We start from the raw sequence: 10,914 nt of genomic DNA, 5'->3' as shown, positions 1-10,914 counted from the left end.
CCACCACCATCATTACCGCCACCATCACCATCATCACCACTACTACCACCATCAACCAGCAACATCATCATCACATATACCTGGAGTTAATCTTGTTGCCTTTCCTCTCATCCTTAAAAGCTCCCTTCTTTTAGAGCTGCTCAAGGCTCTTTAAATCTAACTTTCTGCTCTCATGAACAGAATAGTTTGATTGTAAGTACTACCTACTAGGAATGTTTGAATTTTGAGAGACCCAAGGAAGGAGAACCAACAGAAATAGACAACTAAGAGTAGAATTTCAAATTCTGTGAGCCTAGCATGCGGGAGGCCAGGGACACATACCAATTTTCCTCAGTAATTGTATTACTTACCCCTGCTTGCACCTCTGTCTTGGAAGTAATCAAGCAATGACAGGGAACAGCTGCAGTGGTGTTCAAAAAGAAGATTCTTGGATTGAGTGGGAGTTGATATTGTAAGACTTGAAAGGTCCCATTTATTTTAATTTTCATGTATTCTGGAGTAATGGAGGATTATTTTTGGTTCTGGCTAAGAAACCTATTTTTTTGTTTTTGCATTTAGGCATCTATACTTAGTACAAATTGTTCAACTGTCCATTGATCTCACTTCCTTAGATCATAGGGTTCTTTCTTTTTTTTTTTTTTTTTTCAGAACTGTCTTCCTGGAAGTCCACTCTACCTGGAGTCTCATCCTGCTTTTTGGTATTAGAGAATTTTAAAAAGGAACACAGATATTAGAAGGGGATGGGAGCTAAGAGATGCCTCTTTGAGACCCTTCACTTTACAGATGTGGAATTGAGACCTGTGAGGATATCATTTAAACAGAATCACACAGCTGGTTGGCATGAGATTCAGGGATAGAATGGGGTTCTCAGTCCAGGGTTTTCTTGACATCATGTCTAATTCCACTGTCTCCTGAAGAGTGGGATCTAAGAATGACATGACCAAGGACCAGAACTGTCTGGAGGCAGGGCTAATAGCAGAATCTGGGTCTCTGTAGTGCAGAGGGATATGCTGATGTATTTCAGCTTCCTCATTAGCCCATAGATCATGTTATCTTCATTCTGACTTTTTTCTTTTAGTGTTTAATTTTCTTCAGCAAAAGAACCTTCCATTATGGAAGAATTCAAATGTTTAGAATTTAGTCCTGTTTAGTGACTTGCATAGGAGGGTTTCACCTTATGTAAACTTATCTAAGAAATGTGAAGCTGTTTTCTAATTGCCTCACAAAGTGATGGAGAAAGAATACATCAGAACTTAGAAAGAGAGGGACCAAGTGGCAGGAGAGGAAGGAAGGAGGAGGGATGGACGTGGCCTGGTGTTCTTGCCTGGGATAGCATTTTCATTAGTATTGAAGCTTCAAATATTGAAGGCACGTTTTGATTCTTTGCCTTATGTATGTGTGAGGATACATAAAACTACCTATTCAACTACACACACACACACACACACACACACACACACACATTTTGGTGGTGATAGATGAGGTTATGTACACCTTTCTACTTTCCTCTTTCTCGTTTTTCTTGTCCTTCTCCCATCTTTTTGGCTCCCACCTGTCCATTGTTTTCTTGAATCTAATTCAATTTTCTTCTCTTTCTAATTTTTTTTCTTGCCTTCCTTTCTCAGTTCCCTATCTCTTGCATCTTCACTTTTAGTCATTACATAAACCTACTATGTGCCAGAAATGGTCCCACGCACCAGGGGTAAAGAAATGCAAAAGATAATTCCTGTATTCTGATCAACTCTTTCATCAAGGTACCTTGTCGTCTGGTGAAAGAGAAAGTGAAATAGCTAACTATCATCTAAGGTCACAAGTACAAGAATAAAGCTGTATGCAAAAGCCTGGTATGTGGATTGTTGTTGGAACTAGTTAATAAGTTATGAGTGCCCAGAGAGAGTAGTGATGGCTGTGATTTGACAGGCAGATGGCTGGTTGGGAAAGATTTCATTCGAATGGTATTTTTTTGGACTTTAATGAATGAGTAGGAGTTTGCTAGACACTGGAGGGAGAAAATTCACGAAGGTGGACACATGCGCAGGTTCACGAAAACAGAGACATGAAAGGGGCCTGACATGTCTGAGAACAAGAAGGAATTCAACGAGTCTTGCAGATCTGCCGGTGGAAGGGACAGCAGAGGAGTGGCAGGTGACCAAGCTGGAAAAGCCAGTTGGGGCCAGCGTGCAAAAGGGTATATTCATTGTGTTGGGGTCTATGAACTTCTTTCCAGATGTCAATGCGATGCAATCAAGATTTTTAAGCAGGGAAGGGACATGACTGTGTTTGTCCTTTATGAAATCACCCTAGCAATTATGTGGAATACAAATTTCAGGAAGGCAGAGTTTGAATGGAGACTTGTTAGGATAGGTTGCAGGAGGTAGTGCTAGGCTAGGCTTGGTGATAGCAATGAGGATGGGAAGATTTGGGAGTCCCTTTGAGTTAGCAAAGGTGATGGATTCAGAGGGTCAAGGAAGAGAGATGAGGGATGAGGTGAAGAGAGATGCCATTGGCCTCATGGAGAGGGGAAATGATGTATCATGCCTGTGTGTTGTTTTGCATGTGTGCATAGGGGGAGGAAAAAAGTTTGGTTTTAGGTTTCTTAAGGACCATCTAGGATGTCTAGGTGGACACAGGTACATGGAATGAAACTCAGGCAGTGATGGGGGCTAGAGGTACATATTTAGGAATCAAATGTGGACACGAGAATAGTTGAAGAGCAATTAGATCTTCTTTTAAAAATTCTACCCATGTTTTCAGCTTTCCCTATTCCTCCTACCTCTTTTCACATTTTTAAGAACGGAGGTGACATCTGCTCATCCAATCACCATCCTTTCTGTCCCCTGTCTCCTCACATCTGGACTCCTTCCAGATGCAGTAGGTACCCTTACCCTTCCCTTATGGAATACGTTGACTTTTACCCAGATGGGTTCTGTGATCTACATGTGTCCTCTAGTTTGTCTACTGGCAGATTCAAAATATCAGGATGGGATGTCCTGATATGATGAAGGAAGAGATTCCTGATTAGTTCAGGGAGAAAAGGGGGAAGAAAGGAGGAATCTTTCTTCAGAGTGACTTGACTTTTGGATCCTCACCAACCACAGTTTGGAAGCATTGGACAAATTATTGGGATGCTCCTGCCAGATTGGCTAAGAAGTGACATTACTATATCCTGTCACCATTTGGCTCTCCACAGGGACAAAAGTGGCTGCATGGAGGGACAGGGAGGAGGAAGTGAGGGAAGGCAGAATGTCAGAACGTTCATAGAAGGAGATGACATCTGACTTCAGCAGTACATGGGGGAACCCAAGGTAGGAAAGCAGCAGGATATTCTGACTACCTAGGTCTCTGCTCTGGGATTCACATGCAGAGAGAGGGTGACCTGCAGCCAGCACAGTCAGAGCAGCTCTTCTTCCATGATCAGCCTGGTGCAAATGCTAGTTTTATATTATATATTATATTTTTTAAAAATCAATGCATTATAATTATACATAATAGTGGAATTAGATGTGCCATACTTGTACATGTACATAATATAACTTGATCAATCTTATTCTCCAGGACCTTCCTGTTTCCTCCCCTCTTCTCTCCCCCTGTTCTGCTTGCTCTATTCTATTCTCTTCTATTATATTATTTTAATTAGTGCATTGTAATTATACATAAAAACAGGATTCATTTGCACTGTGGTATATTTGGACATGGATATAGTGTAATTTGTTAGACATTGTTCTGCAATACTTCCCCATGCCTTTCCCTCCTTCCTCCCCTCTCAATCAATTACTCTGCTCCATTGATCTCTTCTATTTTCGTGAGATCCTTTCTCCCCCACATTTTTAATTGTGTATTGCAGTTGTACATAATGATGAGATTTGTTGTTATGTATCTGTATGTGCACACAACATAACAATATAATTTGGCCAATATCACTCCCCAGTACTCCTCTTCTCCCTCCCTCTTACCCCTCTTGGTCTTTTTCCTCTAGTGATCTCCTTCTAATTTATTCTTTTCTCTCTCTCTTTCATATAGGACAGAAGACAGTTGACCCTTGACTTTTTGAGTATGGTTTATTTCATTTAGTGTGATGTTCTCCATCAAGTTCCATCCATTTACCAGCTAATGACATAATTTCATTCTTATTTATGGCTGAGTAGAACTCCATTGTGTATATGTGTTACATTTTACGTTCTTTCTTATTGCAGAGTTGTTGCCCCTTTAATTTCCAATGTCCTTGAGGATTAGAGAGAACTCACATCTATAAGACTTATGCACATTGGGTTATTGGTGCTCAGTTGTAAATTTTATCTGCCACTTTGGATTCATGATCTTACCTCAGCCATCCATGAAGTTCATTCTCATGAGCCTGCTTGCTTTCCCACTTCCAGAGAGGCATGAACACTTAAGTGAAGCAATGAGCATTGACTAGATTAGTAAAAGAGAGGGTTAGAGAGGTAAAGTGTTCAACCCAACATTTCTAAATGAGACAGTAGGCAAAAAAAATGAGGGCAGTAGCTCACTAAGTGAAAGCCCGTCCATCATGGTCTTGTTGGGTTAAAAAAAAAAAGCACCAGATGAATGAGATCAGGGTTAGTAGATGGAATCAGTTGCTGTTTATGTGTTTTATTTCCGGGGGTCCTTGTAGATGAGAATATGCCCCTTAGTGCTGTGCTGTGCACAACCTGTATAACTGTTAATGGCCATCTTGCCTGGAAAGGTCTTTTTACCACCCCCTTTCTGCCTCCTCCCCTTTTAAAGACTGTTTTTGCTTGACTGCTGTCTGGAATCCTACCATCAGAACTTTGAAAAAGACTTGGAAGCTTTTAAGGTATAAATATATATGAATGGGAAAAATTTTAGAGCTGTTATCAGTTATTTTCACCTTAGTGTAAATGAGATGCTGGCAGAAATTTTGAGAAAAGAGAGTGAAGATGCGTGAGAAGAACTAGAACAACTAGAAGAACTAGAAAACATGGTGGTGATGGGGCCAAGCATGGGGTGTGGAGTGTGGAGGTCAGGAGGGCATGTTGGGTAGATTAGAATGTAGGAGCTAGGTACAGACAGGGCTTGCTCACTATGGGTTTGCACAGGCAACATTCCTACCTGCTAATTTTACCTGAATGAAGAGAGCAAGAACCTGCAACTCACCTCATTTTTTTTTTCTTGGCAGAACAAATCAAATAAATTGCAAACTCCAGATTAAAGTGAAAACTGCATTATACTTTCTAATTACAAGAGTCCCAAACAATGCTATTCACTCTGAGCTCAATATGTTGTTACTCATGATAATAAGAACATTCTTCCTCTTTCATGAATCAGGGCTTCAAAATCCCAGGAGGCTGGGTTGTTTAGCTAACACCCACAAATAAAACAACATCAAATTAGAGTTGAGGCTGGGTCCTGGCTTGCTGACCTGCAGTTTGGGCATTGAGCTAGGCTATTTGCTTCTCCTAATCTCTCCATCATATAAGAACTTGGGTCTGGAACAGCTTTTCTGATTTTCAAGTACTAATAACTTGCCCTCTGTGGGAGAGGAGACTTTTCCTCCTCTTTGGGCACAGGCAGGTCTGGCTAAACTTCTAGAAGAATGGGTTTCTGAGAAGCTACAAATCTTCCAAAGTTGTGGAAAAAATTTTTTGTGTGTATGTATCTGGATGTTTCTTCAGGCATGAAGTTCCACAATGTTTATGACATTCTCCAAGATCCCCAAATGATTTAAGAATCTTTGTATTGGAGCCCAGGTGATCCATGCTGATCTCAGTGAATTGGGTCCCCTTAAGTGTCACAGTATACAATACAATAGAAGTGAAAATGAATACAATAGAAAAATATGCTCTTATAATACCCATTAAATACTGTCCCTTTATTATGAGTTTTCTTCATGAATTCGCAGTAGACCAAGTCACTTAGGACCATCATGTTAATTGTTGATCCAAAGAAAGCACAGCTTAAAGGCAATTCACTGGATTCTTATAAATCACATTAAAATTAACTCTTTTTTTAAAAAAGAATTTTTATATACATATTTTTAGTTGTATATGGACACAGTACCTTTATTTTATTTATTTTTTTTACCTTTATTTATTTCTGTGGTGCTGAGGATCACACCCAGTGCCTCACATGTGCAAGACAAGCGCTTTACCACTGAACCACAATCCCAGCCCTAAAGTTAGCTCTGGATTATGTGTTCAAGGAGGATGAGAAGGGAATATGGAGAAGACTGGGAAGAGCACTGTATGGCTGGGAGGATGTAATGGCATGGATAGGTGAGCGAGGATGAGCAAATGAAGGTGGTCCATGCCAGAAGAAAGGCAGCTGAGGTCTGGGAAATCTCCAGGGCTGGAACTTAATACCAGTTGAGATTTTCAGTTTGAATCCTGCTTCTTACAATCAAACTGATTTCTTTTCAGTCATCCAAACTCTTTGGGCCTTAGGTTTTTTTTCTTTCTTTTTGTTTTAGTTGTAGATGGACAAGATACCTTTATTTTATTTTTATTTTTATGTATTGCTGAGGATTGAATCCAGTGCCTCATATGTGCTAGGCAAGTACTCTACTACTGAGCCACAACCCCAACCTGGGCCTTAGGTTTTCTTGGTCAAAGTGGAGATGCGAGTTCCTGTCCCACTATTCCTCTCCCCAAGTGTATTTGTGAGGACAAAGTGAGAGGATAAATGATCTCATTAATAAATCATATAATATGTATGTGTCAAGTGCTTATTAGGAAGAAGAATGGATACTTAGGGGGAATGATGAATTTTGTCTTGGAGCCTCATCTAATGTGGAGGAATCTAGAAGTGATCCTTTATCATTGTCTAGAGTGGAGCCTGAGGCTCAAGGTCAAGTTTGATCTTGAAAGTATTATTAGGATGCTGATGAGCAAGGGGAAAGGGGCATTTGAGATGAGTAGGGAATATTGAAGTTTGTTTGGCAGAAAAAAAACCTAGTGGTTTTCTAAATCCTTAGATAGGAGTGGAGGATTTAGCATTAATGTTATCTCAGTTCTAGGCATTCACCCTCAATTAGCACTAAGGTCAAAGGTGCATCTATATACTGAATGGCCACGAGCCCTGAAGGGTGTGTTTGTGAAAAGTCATAAAATAAATGACTGAATTGGGGAATCTGAGATATGAGAGTATGGGCTATTATTTAAAACTGTATAAAGGGGGATTCAGGGTGGAAGGAGGAGATAGCTTGGAATTATTTATTGAGTTTGCCAAAGTCAAATAAGGACCCTTTGTTCTGACCCTCTAGTGTTCAAGGGAATAAGCACAGAAGTTAAATATCAGAGGGACTTCTACCTGCATTCTAGCCCCAGAGTGGGGGAAAAACAGAGTGGGAGGCTGAAGGGGAAAAAACAGAGTTAAATATTTCCTCTGAGAAATGAAGAATGGACTCGGGCCCAGGACTATAATTCATAGGTGCTTAGATGAATCTCTAGATGTTTCAGCTGTCTCCATATCTAGAAAAAGATTGTCTAAGGGCTCCAGCAGTTGTGGTTGCCAGTGGATGATGGCGGCTCTGTAGGTTAACATTTGCTAAGCATTCCAAGAGGCTCCCCAAGGCCTGTGCCTGCTAGGTGTTGTCTGCTTTGACCATCTCTGTAGCATCGGTTCCATAAAGAGTGGATGAAACATATCTAGGACTTTTTGGGATATTTCACATATAATGATAAAGAAAACATAAAGCAAAAAAATTGATAAATTGATAAATTCATAAACTTGTTTTCATGTTGCTGTATAAAACCTGATTTAAATCCCAACATGGTAAGTCAATGATTTATAATATCTGATGTGAGGAGTTGGGAGACTTCTTCCAACCACTTTCCCTTCCATTACAATCTTGCCTAGATTATAATGCCTGCCCCTGTAACCCCTACTTCTTTCTCCTTGATTTTTTTCTTTCATTTGGGAGATCCTCCTGAATGCTGATGTTACAGATTGGCAGAGGGCATTTGGCTTCAATAATGGTGAATCATCAGGATCTGAAAGAAGTAAAATCACCCTCCCTCTGGCCTCCGTGCCTTTGGGGGTTGATCTTCTGCCTGGAACCTCTTGAACCTAACAAGATCAGCTGAGTACTCAATACCTGTTTTGAGAACAGTCATGAAAACCAACATAAAAGGGGATGGAGACCTACTTTTGATGAGTTTCCTGGCCAGAGTGGCTGTAGCTGAGCTTAAGGGAAAGGGTTCAATATTAAATTATTAGCAAAGGGCAAGCAAGTTTAAAGTGAACATGCCCATATTGGAAATGGAATACATACAAGCCAAAAGGAATTAAGAAAAGAAGGAACAACCAGAACTGTATGAGTTCAATCAAATGTCATCTACAGACAGACATAGACAAGGTTGAGAGGGCCTCCTATGCAAGAGAAATGTCTTACATAGAGATATGCATCTAGAAATAGCAGCATGAAGCCACCAAGATAGTTAACTTAGTTAGGATCAAGTTCAGGCAAAGAATAAAGAGAAAAGAGTTCATGAAATGAGTAAAGAGCTGACTGAATTGCCTTAGACAAGTCATTTTATCTCTCTGGACCTCAGATGCCTCAGTTCTGAAATGAGGTTTCTGGGCTTCGGGTGTAGGTGCTAGGCTAAGGTTTCTGTCAGAGAGGTGTAGGAAATAAATTGTTATGGGAGTAGTGTGTTAGGCCCTCAATTCCATGAGATAGCCTTATTCATTTTAGAGATGAAATATTTCGCCCAACATTTTACAAACTGTGAGTGACCAAGCTACGAAACAGAAGTGGGTTGATTTATTCATTCAATATTCATAGGAGTCCCTTGTGTGCCCAGCACTGGGTCAGGCCCTGTATAATAGAGGAATAACTGAGACAGAATCCCCCTTTCATTCTAGCAGGGAGTGGGGGAGGGTGTTAGTCAATGAAAAAGTAAAAATCCAAGCAAAAAATGGTTTTAGATAAAGATAAATTCTAGGGACTAAATAAAGCATGCCATCTTCCTGATCTGGAATGGTCTTAGTTAGGTGTTACTGAGGCAGAGGATTCAGATACTGTTCTCTGACTAAAGACCTCCAACCTAGGATGATCCCTTCTCTTTTTTAGGGGGTGGGTGGGATTGAACTCAGCAGGGCCACTTGACCATTGAGCCACATTCCCAGCCCTATTTTGTATTTTATTTAGAGACAGGGTCTCACTGAGTTACTTAGTACCTCACCATTGCTGAGGTTGGCTTTGAACTCCTGTTTCAGCCTTCCAAGCTACGATCCTTTCTCTTTTGATAAGGATATCCAGAGTCCAAGAATCAGAGCAGTAATTGGAAATGGGAGTGAGGATCGTGAATTCTTTGACTTGAGGGCTTTCTGTACATTATAGCAGCATATCTTTTCATCCTAATTCCTGGTTAGGAATCTCTGGTAAAAGTAATTGGATGGAAATACAGGTTCCCAAGGGGAAAGACAAGTGTGAAATAAGACAATGAGCACAAAACTCTTGGTGCAATGTTTAGCACACAGTAAGTGTGCAATACATGCTACAGCCTTTGAGTAAGTAAGTCCAGGGGGTCAGTCTTTGTGTTCAGGGATGAGATCAGTTGGGCTGTGACAGGGGCAGTGAGACCAAAGTACTTGGATGGAGATGGGGCTTCCTCTTCCTGGACCTGCCATCTTGATTGACACCCTGGAGGCCTTCCCTGAATCCATTCATCAGAGTGAAAGTAAAATGTGTTTGGAAAATTTGTAACCTGCCATTAAAACTGCTGGGTGTAGGAAACAATTGCTTGCCCTTAGTAAGTGACTTATGATTGCTCTTGGTTGTTTGAGTTGTTCTTTAATTACAGTCCTTCTTTGAATACTCAAACACACAGGGCCTTTATAAACTAGAACTCCCTCTCTCTCACACACAATCCTCCCATATGTGTACTCTCCTTTTCATTTACAAAGTATAAACACCCAACTCTTACTCATTCACATCATGAATTTCAATTCTTCCTGCCTCAATTAAGGAGGGGCACTAGTAGAGTTCAGTACATCTGTACTGTCTTCCTGTTCCAAGGCCCAAGGGGTTCTTCCAAGAGTGAATCCTTATGGGGAGAAGATAATGGACAGAAAGTACACTTCATTAATGGACTAGACCCAGCTTTCTCTTTTCTTCAGCACTAGAGTGGTCTACTTGAGCAGACACTTCTTTAAAAAAAAAACACAACTCCCAAATTCTTCCAATCTGCCCCTCTTTTTCTTAAAATCATTGCACATCCCCTCTTCTGTTTCCCCCATTAGGTTCTTGAAATATTTTCTAGGCATCAGGAGAGATTAGAAAAGTCTCCTTCCTCTCCTTTCCTTTCTTGTCAGAGAATTAAGTGAATTCTACAAGAGAGGTACGGAGAAACTTGGGCTCTTGAGCCATTAATGGTCTTCTACAAACTCGATGGGATTTTATGGCACTGTTGTGTATTCTCAACCTGTTACATACTTGACTTCCCACTCCAGTGCCCTATCACTTGGTCAAGGATCAAATGGGACAATCTTATGGAGGATGCACTGCCTGGTTTTTCTACTGTCCATCAAACCCTGAGCCCTTCCCTGGCAGGAAGACACCCTTTCTCTTGTCCCTGCAGCCCCAGCAACTGCTCTCTATATCCTCTCTGCAAACAGGGGTGCTAATTAATGTTTACCAAGACCTCAATCTCTCCTCTTCAATTCTGATTGGAAGCATTTGCTACACAACAGTATGAATTTCAAGTGTGATGTTCCTGAATGGGGAGAAGTAGAATAGCTGGCCATTTAGTGTCTCCATTTATTTCCACCTCCCTCTGCTATCTTTTCTGGGAGCTGTGAAATGTTAGGGGAGGGTTGGCTCAAGACCATAGACAATAATCAAATGACTAGGAAGTGATGGGTTTCGGGTATTTATCAACTTTGCTTTAAAATATAAATTATTTAATTGCAGGTTTATGTATTTTATTAATA

This window comes from Spermophilus citellus, assembly GCF_964194105.1.
Source record: "Spermophilus citellus genome assembly, chromosome: 2".
NCBI classification, from domain to species: domain Eukaryota; kingdom Metazoa; phylum Chordata; class Mammalia; order Rodentia; family Sciuridae; genus Spermophilus; species Spermophilus citellus.
The sequence above is the reverse complement of the archived record's forward strand: the minus strand, read 5'-3'. Positions refer to the sequence as shown.